Here is a 22,171-nt window from a genome sequence, read left to right on the forward strand (position 1 = left end):
TTTCTAAGCTACCTTTTCCCCCTTTTGCATACTACAAAACTATTTTCTTTTCCCCCTTTTCATATAGACAATTTGCACCCTCGAAGCTTCTACGAAAGGAAGGAAAAATTCATCAGTTCCATTTCTAAGGTTCGATTCTGAAGGACGATGGAATCACAAAGGAAGTTTCACGTGAAAAGGAGACGGCCAACATCATAAATCTGCGTCCAAGGTGGAAAGGCCGAATTCGCGATGGCTCCTAAGAAAGCCCAAGGTGCAACCGCAGGAGGATCGTCTCCTAACATCCATGTGGATATTTCACCACAAGTCCAGGTTCTTCTTCCTAAATTTGATTAACGTCGTAATATTTCAATTATGCATGGATCATTTGAGAAGCGAGGATACATGTTTTTTCTATTGAAAATACGTTGGCTAATAGCTCAAAATTGAGAGATTCAGTCATTAGTATTTTCAATAAAACAAACAAAATAAAGTGAGCATAAGATTTCTCTGTGGTTATTTTATGCATTGCAAAGTAATGAAATTAGATTAATTAATGCCCATCTTTACAAAATGGAGTTATAATAGTACACTTGGATTAATCATGGAAGGAATAAACTGCATATCGCATTATTGAACATATTTTTTGAAATGATTCTTAAAGAAAGTTACTAGCAGCTGTAGGAAATTGCTAGGGCTGCATGAAGAAGATTTAACTCTAGGCAAGTAGCCTAAAGACTTAAATCAACAAAAGGGTGTGTAAGTTCAGTCAGGAAAAGAAAGTAGAAATAGGCTGCATGTTTAAACATAAAATCCTAAAAGCTTAGTAGCATGAATCTTGTTTGCATGTTATAGGATGATCAATTGGAATTATGCTATAACTTAACATATGCTTTGATCTTAAACCGAAAAGTTAGGGTTTGTAAATTAACTTATACGTAGGCTATGAATCATGTGGTTACGAAAATGGTAGCGTAATTATCTTCAAGAGTAGGCAAGTAAATTGGTTTAACCTAAACACCTAAACCCCATGGAACTCCTTGGAAATGGTTAAAACAATGCAATATATCTCAAATGCTAACTAGGAATTTTACACATTGATGACATGACCTAATCGCTCTTATTGCCAACGCTGAAACTCCTATACCCTAAAGACTTGCCCATAGTCATGGAATGTAGGGACAATTGTACATAATTGTGAGAAACCAGCTAGGGTTTTTACCCTAAGGTTCGCTCGCAAAAAGGATGAAACTCGGTTTGAACTTGGAATCCTAGGACTGATAATGTCAGCCTAATGAAATCAGGAACGGATTTTATATCTAATCATGATTTTGTGACTCCATTCGATGGGTAAATAGTCCCATAGTTTGATGCGACACTTGTGCAACAGGTTGTAGATTTGCACGATCTTGTGATTTGATCAGAAGGAAATGGCCAATTCCTCGTAATGAGATTGGCAGATTCTTACGCAAGTTTATCTTGCAAGAGGATGAATAATTTTCCTGATATAGTACTTTTCTTGGGTGAAGTGACCAAGATACGGGGATTAGATATTCACTTGGGAACAAAGGACCAATTAGTAAATTGGAATAACATATTTACAGCTAAATAGGACTTAAGATATTGGTTAAGTTGGGTATGACCCTACTAACCCAAGGATATAGGGTTAACAAACAAACCCTTGGGGATCTTGCCAAGTCGCAATTGATCCTGGATCGAGTGTTGGATGCATTCGGAAAGAAGAAATCACTCCTTAGCAGTTGGCCAAAAATTAATGACCAATGGAAATGATTGTGGTTGTAACAATTTTAAGAGCACTGTTTTGCTTTGTTTGCTCAAAGAATTAAAGAATGAAAATATATCTAATGCTTCAGGTTGAATGCCTGAAGGGAGAGGCAGTTTTAGTTACCCTCGACTCCATGCCTAATCCTAACCAAGGGGGTTGTTAACCACGCTAGGAAGGTGGACCGAACCCACCACGAGAGGTCTCTTCGTTGAGTGCTACTTGGAGCAGGAGGATGCTTGGGTGCCAGAGGGGGCTTTGGCTGTAAATCCCTGGCCTTCCAGGCCCTGCACAAGAGGCCAACGTGACTCGAGATTGGATCTCGAGGCCCGCATACTAGTCTACGGGCGGAATCTTGGATTAGTAATCCCTGTGGATTGCTGGATAACCTTCGGGTGGATTATGGATAAGGCTATGGGCTAGGCTTATGTATTTCAAAGATAAATATGATAACCTGACAAAAAGGAACTTGTTTGACATTGCTTTTCTATGTCAAGTGCTATGATTACTTGAAGGAACAAGTGCCTAACGGGCTAATTAAGGAAGGTGATTGATACATGTCTAACTAAACGTGTTAGGTAATTAAATAAATAAAATAACCTGAGGAAAGTGCGGTGGATGTGGCAATGGGTCCGTCCTATGGATGGGTGGTCCCGGTTGACCGGGAACTTTTCTCAATCATAATGGATAGCAAGAAGATCGTTCAAAGGACACGAACAGCAAGGGCGCTGACCTAGAAGTCTAAGCTATAATAATCCTGATTTACGATGTTTTAGGAAAACGGAATGGGACTATGCCTTATGGCAGAGAGGTCGAGCCTTGCATCCCTCTCGTTTCCCATTCTCCTTGAACGAAGTGCAGCATGAATCCACTTCGGACCTGGCATTTTTGCATAAAGTAGTTTACTCGGGTTTGATGCTAGCGGCCGTTTAGGAAATGACCAATAGGGAAAAACCTGATTTAGGTCAGTCCTAAGTGGGAACGGCCAGAATACTTCGCTACATGGAAGACGTGGAAAGTCCTAGATCGCAAACCCTGTAACATTCCATGGGAGTGCAAGGCAGAGCTTTTTAGACATCCTTTCCGATGGACTGCTAAGACGACATGTCGTAAAGATAACAGATGGACACGTTACACTTGCCAAAGCTGATGGATTTGCTAAATGAAAAGATTTGCATGAAGATCTTGGAGCCTTCTTTAGCCCCGTACTCAAATCTTTGGTTTATAGTGCCCAAAAAAGAATGGGGCTTTGAGATTTATTCAAGACATGTAATCGGTCAATAAAGTGACCATAAGAAATGTGGGTGCAGGTCCTATGGTTGATGAATTTGCAGAGGCTTTTGCAGGCACATCGATCTATTCTTTGGGTGATCTTTACTTGGGTTATGAATAGTTTCAACTTGCAATTGAAAGTAGGGATATCACAACCATGAAGACTCCTTTGGGTTGGTGCCGATGTGTACTCTCCCACAGGGTGCAACAAACTCAGTGGCACACATGACAAATGCTATGAATAGGGTACTTAGGTATTTTATACCACAATTGACTATGCCCTTCTTGGATGATGTTCCAATCAAAGGGTGTGCAATGGATGAAAAGAATGAAGAGATGGATGCTCATGGATGCAGACAGTTTGTTACAGACCATATTGTGGATTGTGAGAGAATTTTGACACGTCTAGAAGAGGTGCATTTAACTCTTTTTGGACAAAAGTCTGTCTTTGGAGTTGAAGAGGTTTGTATTTTTGGGCATATGTGTGGGCCTTATGGGTGAAGGCCATCACCAGCAAAAATAGATGGGATTGATAGAATGCAAGATGTATGCATGAATGTATCAGAGGTGCATAGATTCTTGGGTGCATGTGTGTTATATTTTATATGGATTCCTCACTTTGCACATGTAGCCGATGCTCTTTATCAGCTTCTAAGGACAAGTCAAAATTTTCATTGGGAAAGGAAGCATCAGAAAGCAATGAAGAAATTGAAGCAACTCTTAAAACCTACTCCTACATTGAGAAAGAGTGACTATTCATATGGAAAGCCTATCATTATTACTGTTGATACAAGCCTAATCGGGATTGGATGGGCAACTGGCCAAGATGGTGAGAAAGGGAAAAGATATGTAATTTGCTTTGGTACTAAAGTATTGACTAACGATAGAGAAGATATCCCGAGGTTAAAAGAGAATTATGGGAAATCATGATAGCCCTTGAATGTGATAAGGAGTATTTTATGGGTGCTCATGTAGTCATTGAGACGGATTGTTTGCCGGAATTGGGTATGATTACTAGTTGTGCTGCTTTGAACATTGCTATGCTCCGGTGGATTGCATACATCAAATCTTTGAACCCTGAATTTCAGCATATTGTAGGAAGAGATAACCTAGTGGCAGACATGCTATCTCGAGCACATTATTATGGAAATAAAGATGGGATTATGGATGAGGAGGAAGAAGATGACTTTCTTATGGCTGAAAATGATGTTGCAAGAGTGAATTTAGCAATGCAAGGTGTTGCTACAGCATTAACACAAGCTTGGACAACAAAGAGAAGACACTTTAGATGTTTTGTATCTTGTGTAGAAGTGTTTCTAGAAGACAAATATGCAGGAGAGTGGCTGAGAATTGGTCAATACCTCAGTACATTAACAATGAGAGATGAATGGTCATATGAGGAGTTTAAGAAAATCAAGAGGAAAGCGTATGGGTTTTTAAAAAAAAGATGGATACTTATGGAAACATGTTCAAAATAAACAGGGTATGCCCTTGCGAGTTTTGGGTGACAGAGCTTCACAAGTAAAAGTAATGCAAGAATTTCATGAAAGCTTATGGGCTGTTCATAGAGGTGTTTGGGGTACTTTTACAAAGATCAAAGAAAGATATTGGTGGCAGGGTATGTGTAAGGATGTTGATCACTTTGTGGAAACATGTACGACATGTCAAATGTATTCATCTGTGAGACATCGGGATGGATTGCAACCCACATATCCATTGTCTCTTCATTTTAAGTGGGTGGTGGATTTGGTCACAATGCCTACATGTCTTTGGCAAATGAGGTATCTTGTGCTTGCTCGTGAAGACTTGACTAATCACATTGGATTGTTCGGATTGGGTATACCTTTGTGGCTAGAGATCTAGCTGTTGATGGGTTCTGCAAGATTAGGGATTTAAGGAATGCCTTGTGACTAAGTGCATCGGCAACTACATTCTCTTTTCATGCTCGGTGTTTGATTTCAAAGTCATACTCCTCCAGCACTTCAATCCACCGACGTTGCCTCATGTTGAGCTCATTCTAGGTAAAGATCCACTTGAGACTCTTATGATCAGTCACTAGAGTAAAGTTGTTACTCAACAGGTAGTGTCTCCAAATCTTTAGAGCATGGATGATAGTTAACAATTCCAAATCATGGGTAGCATAATTCTTCTCATGACTCTTCAGTTTCCTTGAAGAGTATGCTACAGGATGACCTTCCTGCATGAGCACACATCCTAAGGCAAGTACGCTAGCATCAGTTACTACCTCGAACTCCTTATTGAGGTCTGGAATTTTTAGGATAGGTGCTATTACCAAACTTTGCTTCAATCTATCAAAGCTAGTTTGTTCGAAAGTTGACCATGCAATGGAAGTTTGCTTCTCCAGTAAGTCTGTCAGAGGTGCTACAATCAAAGCATAGTTTTTTATGAAGACCCTATACCATCCTCTTAATCCAAGAAAACTACGTATTTCTTTGACAGTTTTTGGTATTGGCCATTCTAGCACATCTCTGACCTTGGCTGGGTCTAATGAGATTCCTTCCACTGATACGATGAATCCCAGATATTCAATCTGATGTTTGAAGAATGCACAGTTCTTCATCTTAGCATACAGCTTATGTGACCTCATTGTCTCAAGGACAATCTGAAGTTGGGTATCATGATCTTCCTCCTATTTGGAATAGATTAAAGTTTCTCGAAGAAAACGAGTATGAAGTCATCAAGATATGGCCTAAAGGTATCCTGCATTAACCTGTTGAAGGTGGCAGGTGCATTCGTAAGCCCGAATGACATAACTAGGAACTCAAAGTGCCCATATCTTGTGTTGAAGGCCATCTTTGGGATATCTTCTTCCTTCATTGTTATCCGATAGTAGTAACCAGACCTGAGATCAATCTTGGAGAAGATCTTTGCACCGTGAAGACGATCAAGAAGCTCATCTATTCTAGGAATAGGGTACTTGTTCTTAATAGTTGATTGATTCAACCCTTTGTAATCAATATGCAGTGGAAGCATTCCATCTTTCTTTTTCTGGAACAATATTGGAGCTCCCCATGGTGAAGTGCTAGGACGGATGTAACCGTGATCTAGTAGTTGCTTGAGTTTTTCCTTCAGCTCAATTTCTTCTGGTATGGACATTTTATAAGGTCTCTTTGCAATTGGCGCAGCTCCTGGTACTAGCTTGATCTCATGATCCACTTCTCTTTGAGGCGAGAGTTCTGTTAACTCTTCAGGAAATACGTTCCCGTATTCCTTTAGCCATGAAGGTCCTTCACTAGACTCCTGCTTCTGATCTAACTTGTTGAGCTTAATCAAGTAGATAGGTAGTCCTTTTTTGACTCCCTTTATAATCCGAGATGCCTTGGTCAATTGAATTTTTGGCTTTCCAGCCTCACCTTGAGTTGTGACCAATTCCCCTTCAGAGTTTCGAAAGGAAATTTGGCCCTTTCCACAATGAATGTGGGCGTCATTAGGCTTAAGCCAATCCATTCCAAGTAGACACTCATGGATACCTAAATTCATGACTCTGAATTTGACCGAAGTCGTCTTTCCTCCCAGAAAGAATTCCACCTTAGCAGTTTTCCTGGTACAAGTAACTTCACGACCATTTGCCAATTCCACAAGCAGGATAGGTGCTTCTACTGTGGCTATTCCTAATCTTTTTGCATAAGCTGGTGAGATAAAGGAATGTGTACTACCACAATCAATTAAGGTCTTGAACCCTTTACCTTGGTAGTCTGACGGTGTCTGAATCACCGAGAACTGGCGATTTGGCCCTTTCTTGTGAAGAGCAACATGGACGGTCACCCTTTCAAACTCTACTTCCATGGTCGGATCTTCTTCTTCTTCGCACATTTTCCTATTGGCAATGCAGGCGGTTCTTCCTCTACCTCGGGTAGTGGCTTCCTGTCCCTGGCCAGTTCCTTGGAAAGGTGCTTGGCGATGTCCTCCTCCAAGCTTGGGACATTGCCTCTTGAAATGTCCTGGCTCGTTGTAGTGGAAACAACGAAAGTTCTGGCCATTGCTTTGGGTAGGGACAAAGTTGTTGACATTATTAGTCCTTGCTTTCTTTCTTTGTCCCTAATTCTGACCTTGAACTCTCTTCATTTGAGGCCTAAATACTCCTCTGTTCGGGTCATTAGAAGACCAAGTTTTGATATCTATTAGTCTAGCCTGCACCTCTTGAATTACAAGGGCAGCTCGAATGACTGCGTCCTGAAGATCTGATGGGCGCATAGATTCCAGACGGGTATCCACTGGTGGATTTGAATCAGCACAAAATTTTGACACATGTTGTGTCATGTCCATCTGTGGCGCATACTTAAGAAGTGAGACGAATTTAGAGTAGTATGCATCAAGAGTGAGTCCCAACTGTTTTAGCTCGTAGAACTCATTCATTTTCTGTGTGCGATATGCAAGTGGTAAGTATCTTTCCTGCACCGCTTTCTTCAGCTTCTCCCAGGTAACGGATCCTTCCACAATCCCTTGATCTCTGCACCATTGCTTCCACCAAAGCCTCGCCGGTGAGCTTCAACTTGGCAAGCATAGCCTGATTGGCGGGTGCAGTACTGGCTACTTCAAAGTAATCCTCCATGGATTCAATCCAAATTTCAGCATTTTCTTGGATGGACCTACCTCTCCCGTCAAATTCGGGCATCTTAATCTGCTTGAGAAGAAACTTCTTCTCCTGGATTACAGTAGTACTTGATGTAGGAGGCGAACTGGGATTCTGTACCTAGGGGTTGTGCCTAGATAAAGGTTTCTTAATGTTATTACTCATTAATCGTTATGATTTATATTTCATCTCCATTTCAGCTATCAACCAAGTAATCTGACCACTTAACTTCTTATCAATTCTCATACACAAACAAACATTGATAAAAAGAAGTCTTATTGTATTTATATGGGCATAGCCCTTTTGGAATACAACATTTCTTGGGATGATAGGGAAACTGTTTACATTTAGTTTAGGGAGAATAATGTTGTATTACATTTATCTACGGGAATTGGATAATAGTATGGTTTTGGGTCATGGATCTCCAGGAATCAGTAAGTCATTGGAAGATCAGGGTATCCTGTCCTTTGGAACCCATTCTTCTCATGGCGCCCCAATACTTTAATCTTGTCGGTGGGGATTACACAGGTCACTTCCTCATATACATATGAGTTCACCTCAACCCTACAACCTTGAATATGTAAAGTTGAGTTTATCTAAGCCTCCAAAAAAATGAATAGCTTCACGACTTTCAGGTCCTCCAACCACTTGATCCTCTTTAGGTTGGTCTGAAGGTATGCAAACCGGTGGCCAGCTATATAGTAGATTCCTGAAGCACCCGTCCATCTTCGTTCCATGTACAAAGGTGATGGATTATAAATACACTCTAGGATGTTCATCATCTCAACCCTTTGTCGATAATCCAGGGAATGCATCACAGTCATAAACATGACTTGGAAAACTAAGAACTTGTTCCATGCTTCGTAATTTTGCAAGACGGCATCGAAAGTAAGGAAATGTTCAGAACAGCAACATTTACTTTACTTCATCTTATTAAGATTTCATAAAAACAAATCCTTTGTTGGTTGGCTCTGATAGCAACTATAACGTGTCCACCTATTGTCTTTATGACACGTCTTAGCAGTCCATCGGAAAGGATGTCTAGAAAGCTCCGCCCAGCACTCCCATGGAATGTTACGAGGTTTGCGATCTATGCCTTTTCGTGTCTGCCATGTAGTGGAAGTATTCTGGCCGTTCCCACTTAGGACCGACCTGAATCAGGTTTTTTCCTATTGGTCATTTTCTAAACGGCCGCTAGCATCAAACCCGAGCGAACTACTTTACGCAGAAACGTCAGGTCCGAAGCGGATTCACGCTGCACTTGGTTCAAGGACAATGGTAAATGAGAGGGATGCAAGGCTCGACCTCTCTACCATAAGGCATAGTCCCATTCCATTCCCCTAAAACAACGTAAATCAGGATTATTATAACTTAGACTTCTAGGTCAACACCTTTGCTATTCGTGTCCTATGAACGATCTTCTTGCTATCCATCGTGATTGAGAAAAGTTCCCGGCCAACCGGGACCACCCATCCATAGGACGGACCCATGGCCACATCCACCGCACTTCCCTCAGGTTGTTTTAGTTATTTAATTACCTAACACATTTAGTTGGACATGCAATCAGCTTCCTTAATTAGCCCATTAGGCACTCGTTCCTTCACATAATCATAGCACTTGACATAGAAAAGCAATGTCAAACAAGTTCCTTTTCAACAGGTTATCAAATTTATCTTTGAAATACATAAGTTCAGCCCATAGGCTTATCTATAATCCGCCCGAAGGTTATCGAGCAATCCACAGGGATTACTAATCCAAGATTCCGCCCGTAGACTAGTATGCAATGTCAAGATTGTGGGAGAGAAGGAAGGAGTCTCACTTGTAGCTTTCTCACTTGCACAATGGGGGAATACACACAAAGGTGGAGGCTGAAAACAGTTTTTCTCTTCTTAGTTGTGTAAGCCAAAAAGAACTCTAGTACATAGAAATAGAAGAACCCTATATATGGGTCTCAAACAAACTCAACTAACTAAGGTGACATACTAACTGAGCCACGAACTAGAGTAGATAAGGATAGCTGTCATCTAGCTATTATTCATGGGTGGTGTACCAACTGCATCTGTAGCTAACAAGTCGGTGACATAAATGCACAACGGTCACCCTGGCATATCACGAGTGGAGGTCAATATCTCAACACTCCCCCTCAAGCTCAATCCTAATTCCTGCACACCAAGTAGATCTCTGAACTTGCGCAGTTTCTCTGCGCCCAATGCCTTCGTAAATATGTCAGCTACTTGATCCTCTGTGCCGACATAAACTAGATCAATAAGACCTAGTAAAACTCTCTCTCGCACATAGTGATAATGTACCTCAATGTGCTTTGTTCTAGCATGATAGACTGGGTTATTTGCCAAGTGTATACTACTCATGTTGTCACAATAAATGACAACTGGCCCATCTGTAGCCTGATACATATCATAAAGTAGCTTATGCAACCAAGCTACCTCACATGCAGCCATTGCTGCACCCCTGTATACTCAGCCTTTGTGCTCGACAAGGCAACTGTAGGTTGTTTCTTGCTACTCCAAGTGAGTGCAGCACTCCCAAAAGAGAACACATATCCACTGCTAGATCGTCTATCAAAAATACTACCAGCCCAATCAGCATCAATGTATCCATGCAACTGTATCTGAACCCTAGTCTCATAAAATAGTCCATACTGCAATGTGGACTTCACATACCTGAGTATGCATCTAGCCGCATCTAAATGCGGTTTCCTTGGAGCCTGCATAAAATGACTTACCAATCCAACAGCATAGCTCAAATCTGGCTTGGTAATAGTCATATAAATCAAACTTCCTACTATGCGTCTGTACATAGTAGGGTCTTCCAGAAGCTCACCTGCGTTTGCACTCAGCTTCACATTCTGCTCCAAAGGAACTGAAATAGGCTTACAGCCCGTCATCCCATATTTGGAGAGCATGTCCAATCCATACTGCCTCTGCAAGAGCCATATCCCACTTGGTGATCTAATCACCTCAATGCCCAAGAAATAACGCAGCTCTCCCAAATCCTTCATCTCAAACTTCTGCTTCAATAGCATTTTCACATGAAGAATATCTTCATCACTATCACCTGTGATAATCAAATCATCAACATAAATGACAAGCAGTATAATACATTTCTTTGTTTTTCTCACATAAAGTGAGAAATCTGCCTTGGAAATCTGAAAGCCAATAGTGACAAGATACTATCCTATCTTGTCAGACCATGCTCTAGGTGCTTGCTTCAAGCCATACAAGACTTTCTTTAGCCTACAAACAAACTCATGATGAACATCATGCACATAACTTGGTGGTTGCTCCATATAGACCTCTTCTTGCAAATCACCATGCAAGAAGGCATTCTTTACATCCATCTGATGTAAAGACCATCCCTTTGATACAGCCATAGAAATGACTGCTCTTACGGTTGCCATCCTTGCAACCGGACTGAATGTTTCTTCATAATCAATGCCATATGTTTGTGCACACCCCTTGACTACTAATCTTGCCTTGTATCTGTTCACAGAACCATCTGCATTGTGCTTCATCTTATAAATCCACTTACAACCAATTGCATTCTTATCTTTAGGCAAAGGTACCAATTCCCATGTAGCATTTGCTTCCAAAGCATCCATTTCTTCATCCATGGCTTTCTCCCATTTTTCTTTTCCCATGGCTTGCTCAAAAGAAGTGGGTTCTGGTTCTTATATCACTTTGACTATATAGACATAATGAATGGCTGTAAATCCATCATATTTCAGCCTATCCACAAGATACCTAGCTCTAGTAGACTTGCGCAAAGTAGGCTCACTTCCAGGTGCTCTCAAAACATCCCTGGTCTTCCTTACTCTAGGTGTAACAATAGAAGGAATACCCAACTCATCATCAATGCTCTGTTCTGATCCACTGGATTCACCATCCACATAAGAGTGACTTGCATTCACATCAAACATGGGTTGATCTACCTTCTCTTTTTCTTTTCTTGAAACCTGCATACCACTATCTGCATTGTTTTGAGGAGATTCTCCTAATCTCAATCTGCCTGTCCATGGCGAAGAATGTGAACCACTGCTAGAGGACACTCCAGGTCCACTAATATTTTGTGACTGCTGCTGTGAAATCTGTGCAACATTACCATTTTGTGCATCTACATCATCAATCACATTTACTGGTTTATACCAGCTACTCATCTCATAAAAAACAGCATCTCTGCTCACTGTAAACTTATGAGTAGAAGGGTTATAGCATCTATACCCTTTCTGCTTTCTACAGAGAGTAGCCAATAAAGATGCACTTCTTAGCTTTTGGATCCAACTTGGATCTCAACTCATCTGGCACATGAACATAGGCAATGCAACCAAAATTTTTCAAATGAGAAATATATGGTTTCCTACCAGTATACCTCTCCTCTGGAGTCATCCCATGTATTGCTACAGTGGGAGTCCTGTTCATTATGTAGACTGATGTAGCAACTGCTTCAGCCCAGTAACTGGCAAGTATTTTTTGTTGAGCATGGCACGAGATACCTCTCCAAGATGCCTGTTTTTCCTTTCTGCAATTCCATTTTTTTGTGGGGTATGACTTCATGAATATTACTGCTTTGTGCCATGCTCCTGCAGGAACCTTGCAAACTCATTTGAGAGGTACTCTCCCCCTCCATTTGACCTTAGGCATTTTATTTGCCGGCCTGTTTCTTTTTCAACCATAGCTTTAAGAGTTTTAAAATGCTCAAACACTTCACTTTTCTTTTTCATAAAATACACCCAAACTTTTCTGCTATAGTCATCAATAAAAGTGAAAAAATAATGACAACCTCCAATAGATGCAGCTTTAGTAGTCCACACATCAAAGTGGATTAATTCCAATGGCTTCTTACTCTCTTGAACATGTCTAGGAAATGGTTTCCTTGCCTGTTTTCCAAATTGACAGGCTTCACATACGTTATGCATTTCTGCAACCTTGAATTTAGGCAATCCTGCAACAATATTTTGGGCCTGCATTGATTTAAGTCGCTGTACATTAACATGACCAATGCGTTTATGCCAGATATCAATATCCGTAACTACACCGGTCCCATGTGCAAACATTGCTACACTCAATTCAGGCATGTCTGCATCCAATGTAAACATTCTGCCCTTCTTCTTTCCTTTTGCAATCAAGCGACCTTTATTTTTCATATCCTCAACAAAGCATCCATGAGGATTAAATCTGACCTGCAAGCCTTGCTCAACCATTTGACCAACAGAAACCATGTTCTTGGTGATATTCGGGACATGAAATACATCCGATAAGTATTTCTTTTTCCCATCCTGTATAGACAAAGGAATTTTTCCAATCTGCACATTAGGATGTGCAGTATCATCACCAATCTCCACAAATCCTAGTTTTTCCATTTTCCTTGCATCCTGCATCTATTCTGCATGACCTGTCATGTGGTTTGACGCACCTGAGTCAACATACCACACTTCGTTGCTTTCTTCTGCACTTGTCACAGAATTGTTCATGTGCTGCACCATAAACAAATGCTCATTTCTGTCATCACCCTGTCTACTAGAAGATGCATAATTCCCTTGTTGCAATTTTCCATTCATGATGTCATTTTGATTTTTATAGCAGTCTTTAGCCATATGACCCATTTTACCATAGTAGTAGCATTCAACATTGATGTTTGCATTTTGGCCTCTTTGCCATCCACCACGACTTCTTTGGCTCCCCCTGCCTCTAGAGTTACCACGTCCTCCTCCATAGGACTAGTTTTCTTGAGTTTGCTACATATTTTGATTTCTACCACGGCCTCCAGATCGGCCTCCTCTACCTCTACCTCTACCTCTTCCAGCATTTGAGTAGAAGACAGATTCTTTTGAAGTTCCTCCTGAAGAAGATGCACCACCATTTCTCTGCTCCTCAGAAATTAGAAGAGCAATCAACTCCTCAAAATCAAGAAATCTTTCACGGATGGAAATGGATGTTCGGAACTGTGCATAATCCTTTCCTAGACCATTCAAGGTCACATAAACTAAATCATCATCTTCCACTGGCGACCCAATGGAAGCAAGTACATCTGCAATCTTCTTCACTTCATGTGGTAGTCATTGATGCTCATAATTTCTCTTTGCACATTGTGCAACTCTTGCTTGAGCTGCATTTTCCTTGCTTGCGTATTTTTGCTATATATTTTTGACAAAGTCTCCCATACCTCCTTTGGTGTACTTGCATCCTGAATATGCACAATCATAGAGTCTGAAATACTGATAGACAACCCAATACATAACTTCTTTGGCTCTCTCATGCCATCCTTTAAATGTCTGCATTTGTTGTTGACTGGGAACATTAGGAAGAACTGGTTCTTCTTCATTTCCTGCAACAAATTCCCAATATCCTTTTCCCATAAGAAAATTCGTCATTCTAAACTTCCATGCTTGGAAGTTGTTCTTGTCAAGCTTTTCAGTGACAATCTGTGAAAGAGAATCAAACGCCATTACAGAACACTGCAAAGAATTTTGTCACTACAAAAAACATAGCTTCAGCCTCACAAGGGCAAATCTGCAAAACTGACGAAAGTGGTATTTGACCACATCGTCACTTCCTAGTGACAATTTTGCATCAATAGGCAACAAGGATGATTTTGTACCTCCCAATGTCTCTGCACACAGGCATACAATGCAATTTCTATGGTAACTTTTCATCGACCTGTAGAATAGTGGTCGCATAGAAAAAAATAGGGCCTTTTCTTGAGTGCATGCAGAAAACTTCCGCCTCCAAAACAGGCCTCGAAATGGCCTCAAATCAAAAAAATAGGGCAACCAAGGGCTAAAGCACTTTCTTGCAGCATATACTGCCCTCTTGCTACACCGCGAAGAGCATCTCAATCTGAGACAATGCACTCTTGCACTTTGCGGCTGTGCTACCTACAGAGACTTGCTCCCAAAACAGAAAAATGAAAGCAACACTGGTCCTCTTACCAGAACACCGCGAACTTGGTTTTCTTTCTTGAGCTCCTTACCACAAACAAGGCTCTGATACCATATCAAGATTGTGGGAGAGAAGGAAGGAGTCACACTTGTAGCTTTCTCACTTGCACAATGGGGGAATACACACAAAGGTGGAAAATAGTTTTTCTCTTCTTAGTTGTGTAAGCCAAAAAGAACTCTAGTACATAGAAATAGAAGAACCCTATATATGGGTCTCAACCAAACTCAACTAACTAAGGTGGCATACTAACTGAGCCACGAACTAGAGTAGATAAGGATAGCTGTCATCTAGCTATTATTCATGGACGGTGTACCAACTGCATCTACAGCTAACAAGTCGGTGACATAAATGCACAATGGTCACCCTGGCATATCACGAGTGGAGCTCGATATCTCAACATACAGGCCTCGAGATCAAATCTCGAGTCACATTGGCCTCTTGTGCAGGGCCTGGAAGGCGATGGATTTACGGCCAAAGCCCCCTCTGGCACCCAAGCATCCTCCTGCTCCAAGTAGCGCTCAACGGAGAGACCTCTCGTGGCAAGTTTGGTCCACCTTCCCGGCACGGTTAACAACCCCCTTGGTTAGGGTCAGGCAGGCAGTCGAGGGTAACTGCAACTACCTCTCCCTTCATGCCTTCAACCTGAAGCATTAGATATATTTTCATCCTTTAATTCTTTGAGCAAACAAAGCAAAACAGTGCTCTTAAAATTGTTACAAGCACAATCATTTCCAATGCTCATTAATTTTTGGCCAACTGCTAAGGAGTGATTCCTTCTTTCCAAATGCATCCAGCACTCGATCTGGGATCAATTGCAACTTGGCAAAATCCCCAAGAGTTTGTTTGTTAACCCTATATCCTTGGGTTAGGGTCGTACCCAACTTAACCAATATCTTAAGACCTATTTAGTAGTAAATATATTATTCCAATTTACTGATTGGTCCTTTGTTCCCAAGCGAATATCTAATCCCCGCATCTTGGTCACTTCACCCAAGAAAATTACTATATCATGATAATTATTCATCCTCTTGCAAGATAAACTTGCGTAAGAATCTGCCAATCTCATTCCGAGGAATTGGCCATTCCCTTGTGATCAAATCACAAGATTGTGCAAGTCTACAACCTATTGCACAAGTGTCGCATCAAACTATGGGACTATTTACCCATCCAATGGAGTCACAAAATCATGATTAGATATAACAATCCGTTCCTGATTTCATTAGGCCGACATTGTCGGTCCTAGGGTTCCAAGTTCAAACCGAGTTTCATCCTTTTTACGAGGGAACCTTAGGGTAAAAACCCTAGCTAGTTTCTCGCAATTATGTACTATTGTCCCTACATTCTGTGACTGTGAGCAAGTCTTTAGGGTATAGGAGTTTCAGCTTTGGCAATAAGAGTGATTAGGTCATGTCCTCAACGTGTTAAATTCCTAGTTAGCATTTGAGATATGTTGCATTGTTTTACCCATTCCCAATGAGTTCCACGGGATTTAGGTGTTTAGGTTAAAACAATTTACTTGCCTACTCTTGAAGATAATTACGCTACCATTTTTGTAGCCACATGATTCATTGCCTACGTGTAAGTTAATTTACAATCCCTAACTTTTCGGTTTAAGATCAAATCATATGTTCAATTATAGCATAATTCTAATTGATCATCCTATAACATGCAAACAAGATTCATGCTACTAAGCTTTTAGGATTTTATGTTTAAACATGTAGCCTATTTCTACTTTCTTTTGCTGGCTGAATTTGTCATATGCTGAACTTGCACACCCTTTCGTTGATTTAAGTTTTTAGGCTACTTGCCTAGAGTCAAATATTCTTCATGCAGTCCTAGCAATTTCCTACAATTGCTAGTAACTTTCTTTAAGAATCATTTCAAAAAAAATGTTCAAAAATGCGATATGTAGTTTATTCCTTCCATGCTTAATCAAAGCGTACTATTATAACTCCGTTTTGTAAAGATGGGCATTAATTAATCTAATTTCATTACTTTGCAATGAATAAATACCACTTGCTAGAAATGCATAGAAATCTTATGCTCACTTTATTTTGTTCGTTTTATTGAAAATACTAATGACCGAATCCCTCAATTGTGAGCTATTAGCCAAAGTATTTTCAATCAAAAAAACATGCATCCTCATTCTTCGAATGATCCATGCATAATTGAAATATTATGACGTTAATCAAATTTAGCAAGAAGAACCTGGACTTGTGGTGAAATATCCACATGGATGTTAGGAGACGATCCTCCTGCGGTTGCGCCTTGGGCTTTCTTAGGAGCCATCGCGAATTCGGCCTTTCCACCTTAGACGTAGATTTATGATGTTAGCTATCTCCTTTTCATGCAAAACTCCCTTTGTGATTCCACCGTCCTTCAAAATCGAACCTTAGAAATGGAACTTATGAATTTTTCCTTCCTTTCGTAGAGGCTCCGAGGGTGCAAATTGTCTATACGAAAAGGGGGAAAAGAAAATAGCTTTGTGGTATGCAAAAGGGGGAAAATGTAGCTTAGAAATCTGGATTATAAAGACCCCTTTGGAAAGGGTTTATAAAAGTCCCTAGGAAGGGATTTTAAGATAACGTGTGAGGGGGAAATCCATGGAATTGCTAAAATGGCTATTTGTGTGGGGAGGATTTAAAAGAAAGTAGAGTTAAATAGCCTTAGGAGAATGCTATGAAAGGCTTTAAAACTGGCTAGGGAAGGGAAAATCCACGAGGAGGATTTGAGGACTTGTGTGGAAACCTCACTAAAAGCTGTGTAGGTGGAATTTGCAAGGGGATGGATGGAAAAATCTCGGGGGCATGGGGGTATAAGAACCACAATAGGGGCTTTGGATTCCGGGGGGGTTTTATCAAACCCACATCAACAAGGGCTAGGAGGAAGCCCACAGTGAAGAATTTGGGGGGGGGGGTGCAATATGAAAGGGGGCTTATGACAGTCCCCTTAGAAGCTTCAAGAAGCTTCCAAAAAGCACGTGGAGGAAGACGACTCCCTTAGGTGGCGTGATGACACTGCAGTGGCAGATTTTTTTTTGTCAATCCCTCCTCCCTCTCGGCCACTAGAGCGGCACGGTGTTTATCCTCTCCTCCTCTCGATGTTTGCCACAATGACCTCAGCCTCTCATTCCCTCCTCTACGGCAGTTCCACGACGTTTATAGTAGAGTGACGGCTTCCTTCCCCTTCCTACTCTCGTCCTACATGCTTTTATAGCTAAGGGGAGGGGATCCTCCCTCCCTCACGTGGCATCCGCAATGGCTTCGTCCCCTCCATGGCATCCAACAAGGATTCTTAGTCATCCCGCCTTCCCTCCCTCTCCCCCAGCACGACATTCGGGTAGGGGAAGGAAGGAATAATTAAAAAAATTTCCATAATACTAACAATTAATCTTTTGGATTTTTTTTTGTAAGAGGAGGTTCTCGTGGGGGGTGTATTTTTAGAGATCGGAATCGTTACAGCAAGTAAGCTTTAGGCACTGGAATAGGCCTCAAGTTCCATGGTACATGTGGCACAGTACATATGACCATAGGAGAGACAACATTTGGATCCACACAACCTATTTCACTTGGCTGAAATGCCAATGCCTTCCCATGTCTAGCTCACATCCGCATAAAATAGTCTCTCTCAACAGGCAAAAGAAACCATTCTGCACCAAATTTCAATCCCTATAATGTTTCAGATGTAAATTGGTGACCTATATCTTTAAGATCCCTAAGCTTGGCTGCCTTGACACTTTTTCATACATATCCTCACTCTCTGGTGGAAGTGGAAAAGCAATTCGTTTCACCTTTTTGTCAAATTGTCTTATACTTTGTCTCCACAAGTGCTTGAGTCCATTGTAATGCTTTAACATCATACATATCCAAAGAACATACTGACAACACTCTCTTTTTAGCCTCATTTTTTACATGTATACTTGCTGAAATTTCAGCCATAGTGTCAGTATTATTCAACCCATAAAAGATGCCTGAAATGCCATCATTTTGAGCTAACAACCCCAATGTTCTCAGTTTCTTAGTAGCCTGTTTTATAGATATGCATTCAACCCTACACATAGCTTCCATAGGCTTAAACCAACATGAACTGTTTGATTTAAACTGAGAATTACCAATAGTAAATACATGATTCATTTCATCAAGAGGCGAGTGCACCCACTGAACAGCACAATTGTAGCCCCGCATTAAAATAGTGCTTAATGAAAATCCAGGTCTTTGAATTCCCTTGCATTTGGAACCAAAGGAGACTCTCGAAGCATATCCCAATTTCTAGGATGATTAACAAACAGTAAGAAATTGGACTTCTTTTCTCCCATCCTTGCTTTTGACTCTTGCATAAGCAGAACCGTCATCAAGCACCTTTGTGTCCATACAATACCATATTGGGGAATATGGGAATTTCCCATAAGTTTGGGACACGTGATCAAATCTTTGGATTTGTCATAACTTGGACACTGTAACTCCAAATGGATTGCTCTATAGCTCAATAGATTCCATTTTTCAAGCACTTTCCAATGATAGGTCATATCATATAGTTTTGAGAAACTTATAGGCATGTTATCGGGTGCCACCTTTTTAGTATTCAAAAAATGGGAATTGGGAGATTCCCAAACTCACTAATATTGTGTTATATGCACACTTGTAATATAGGGCTATCCCAAAATCACTGCATATGAGAAATTATATTGCACAAAGAAGTGTTGCTCTTCCTGTACATCACCAATCGTCACTTTTAGATTAGGACATGTAGTATAGAGCTCCCCTGAAGAAATATTTGTAGCCCTCATTTGCCAACTATGATTAGTGTTTACAGGCCAGGCACCATTTTCATACAATCCCTGCTCAATGACATTTATCTTAGACCCATGGTCAAGTAAAGCAACACAAGGAATTTCACGTTCCCCTATTTTCACTACTATTTCAATGTGGTAGCTCTGGCCCAATGATTTCTTGTGTAGTGACTTCGAGGAATAAATCCTAGAGTCTCTTTTCCATATTGTTGTATTTGCCTTACTCCACCATGCATATTGCTACAAGACAATGCATTTTCAGCCACTTTCTTCTCTTTTCCACATGTTTTCCATTGATTAGTAGCATCTTGCATAGACAATCTTGTACTTACTTCATGCTCATATTTAGCTCGAATACCTAACAAACCAGTTTCCTCTTCAAATTGCAGCAATGCACTAGTGGTATCACCAAGAAACTGACGCTTCCTTTTAATTATGTCAATGATCTCATCATGAAATTCTCGCTTGGCAATGCCAAGCACCTCTCCCAAGGTAAATTCCACTCGACTGTTTAAGATTCGTTCTTCAAGAACCTTCTTAAGATCTGTGGCTGTCTCAATGTCAGATTGCAACTTATATCCTTGCTCCTTGCCCTTCTTATTGCCCTCTTGTTTGTTATCTTGTTTTTGCTCCTGACTGACCTCTTTCATAACATGTTCGGGAGGTGACTAATTTGTAGCTTTAGGCTGATCCACACTTCTTCTTGTTATTCTTTTAGATGTCGCTGCACTATCTTCATCTCTTTTTCATTTTTCTTCCACAAGTACATCCGTGTTTTGTACCTTTGCTAAATATGCATATAGTGAATATGCATCTACCACTGATTCCCAACCAGTTATTCCACGAATGTCTTGCCCTACATGAGACATTTCACTATGAGTGACCTTTCTCTTTTCAGGTGTATGTAAAGCATGTATCCATATTTAAGCCTTTGGACCAACCATCACTTGGCCATGCATTCTATCCAACTGTAGACCAAAACTAGAAGCATGTACCACTCGATAAGCATTTCAGATAGCCAAGTCTTCCAACAACTTCTGCATACCTCCCTTTCCAGAATTCAAAGCAAGAGGCAATCCTGTTTCTTGTGCATGGATCTTGCCATCTTTCCAAAAGATAAGTTGTAGTGCCAAGGCCTCCTGATAGGCAGCACAATCCTTTCTCTCGTGCTACAAACTACTTCACTATGAGTGACCTTTCTCTTTTCAGCTTCACGTAAAGCATGTATCCATATTTCAACCTTTGGACCAACCATCACTTGGCCATGCATTCTATCCAACTATAGACCAAAAGTAGAAGCGTGTACCACTGGATAAGCATTTCAGATAGCCAAGTCTTCCAACAACTTCTGCATACCTCCCTTTCCAAAATTCAAAGCAAGAGGCAATCCTGTTTCTTGTGCATGGATCTTGCCATCTTTCCAAAAGATAAGTTGTCATGCCAAGGCCTCCTGATAGGCAGCACAATTCTTTCTCTCGTGCTACAAACTATCACACCACATACATCTTTTTCCAAGCTTAAGGCTACTACTCATCCCCTTTCCTCTTGTCCTTTTTTGTCCAATTTTGCGACCTTCAATTAAAGATCCCGCATGCCTTTGACCAATTCATCTAAGATATCTTCCCTAACAAAGGAAACAATAGCAGGTACAACCATAGGGTTAGCCACAGAAGTAGGTGACTTACTGGATACATCAACTGTCTTTCCCCTAACAGTGGACAACCTAGAGACATGCAATCTTTCTCTTCTTCTATGCTTCTTCACAAGTGTAGTAATAGCTTCCTTGACATGTCTCCACTCTGTTTTCAAACTTGTCTCTGTAGTTTGATCCTCCAGCAAATTATCAAGCTTCTCTTGAAGCTCAGGATCAGCTGCCTATAGAAATAACTCAATTTTTTGACTTGCAAGAGCTTGCTGTTTTGCAAGATCCAAATGCTCAAATTGACTTTCAAATTCTCTTAACAATTCCGTAGCCACAAGACCCTTATTGGGTTGTAAAACCCACTCTTGAAAAGTCTTGCGCATAATCAAACTGGTGTCCTCAATGTAAAATTCTTCCCTAAGTGTCTTCTTGAAGGCTGGCCAGTCTGCATTCTGCAAGTATAATTCAGTAATCCATGCTTTCAATTCATGAACAGTAATACATACAAAATGTTGAGAGAGAGAGAGAGTACGAGAGAGATACACAAGACATGCTCCCAAAGAATGATTCATATTGATGTAGAGTTAGTATATATAGGTGAGACCCAAGTCAAGTGAGAGATGATATATATAGTTGTAACATCCCCACTCAAACAAAGGTCTCTGGCTGCGAGTGAAAAAACCTTTGGGGAGAACAAGGGAAAAACCCGAGTCCCTACACATATCTACGATACAAAAATGATTTACTATAAAGTTTTCTTGAATACAATGATACATGCCTCAATCAATGAGACAAGAACTTGGAACAATACCAAGTGCATGTCTTAATGAACTAAAGCGAGCTTCACTAAGAGCTTTTGTGAAGATGTCTGTAACCATTTGATCACTGGGACAATGCTCCACCATAATGGAACCTTTCTTGACTTCATGTCGAACATAATGATAATGAATAGCAATATGCTTTGATTTACTATGTTGTATATAGTCTTGTGTTTAAACCAATATATGGTCTTGTGATTAAACCAATAAAATTTATGGTCTTGTGTTTAAACCAATAAATTGAAGACAACCAACAAGATTAGGAAAAGGTTGATGAATGGCTGATTCTTCATTGCATGTTGTAGATGTACCCTTGGTAGAGCTTGAAAGAATGGGAG

Source organism: Lygodium microphyllum, chromosome 20 (assembly GCF_053477565.2).
Source record: "Lygodium microphyllum isolate KBCC chromosome 20, Lygodium_microphyllum_v1.1.10, whole genome shotgun sequence".
In the NCBI taxonomy this organism is placed as follows: domain Eukaryota; kingdom Viridiplantae; phylum Streptophyta; class Polypodiopsida; order Schizaeales; family Lygodiaceae; genus Lygodium; species Lygodium microphyllum.